This window comes from Triticum dicoccoides, chromosome 5B (genome assembly GCF_002162155.2).
Source record: "Triticum dicoccoides isolate Atlit2015 ecotype Zavitan chromosome 5B, WEW_v2.0, whole genome shotgun sequence".
Lineage (NCBI taxonomy): Eukaryota > Viridiplantae > Streptophyta > Magnoliopsida > Poales > Poaceae > Triticum > Triticum dicoccoides.
This window is the reverse complement of record NC_041389.1, coordinates 403,820,575-403,821,523: the sequence shown is the minus strand read 5'-3', so window position 1 is coordinate 403,821,523 and position 949 is coordinate 403,820,575.

Sequence of the window (949 nt, the reverse complement as noted above, 5' to 3'; positions counted from 1 at the left end):
GTGTAGGCCGAGGACGTCCTGGACCGAGCTGTGCCATCAGAACGTTTTGTCAGCCTACGGGATACTTAACGGAAAGACCCCGGTTGAGTAGCTGATCTGCGACGTAGGGCGAGGCGCTCCTTTATTGAACCGTGTCCGTCACTCTTTTCCTCCACCCCATTTCAAATTTCAAACAGCCGAGGAATTTCTCTCTCCCACCCATGGACGTGCAGAAGGTGTGCGTCTACACATGTCACCCTGCATGACACGCGTGCACTAGTATTTGAAAGCTCATTTACATCGTTGCAGCACAGCTCAGGCTGGTGCATCTCACATCTATGATACAACAGCCAAAACTGCCTGAACAAGCATAGGGTGAGCTATCAAATTCAGCAAGGATCATTCGTTGGAATTTCTGTGGAATTTCAGCACGCCGTTCATATCTTGTTTTACTGCCTCCATTCCTAAAAGGCGTATTTTGTTTCATTAATACATGCATTTGACCAGTAATTACTTCATAAATACAAAGTTATATGACATGAAATTTGTGTCACTAGATTTGTATCCAAAAGTACCTTGCTATGATAGTGATTTTGTATCACATAATTCAAATACTCCCTCCGTCCTAAAATTCTTGTCTTAAATTTGTCTAAATACGAATGTATCAACTCACGTTTTAGTATTAGATACATCCGTATCTAGACGAAACTAAGACAAGAATTTTGGGACGGAGGGAATATTAGAAAAGTAATTGTTGATCAAAATCTTGTCTTAACGAAACGAAATAAGCCTTATTCATCGCCAAGGCTGTAAGAAGAAAAAAACATACATGGGAAACCGATCACATTCGTGCCATATAGCAAGCCATACAACAAGTGTAGTTGGAGAGTTTTTCCCGGTAAAACCATGCAGGCTCTTACATGCGTGGCCATCTGGCAAGAAAAAAGGTCATTTCCATGCGAAAAAGGTC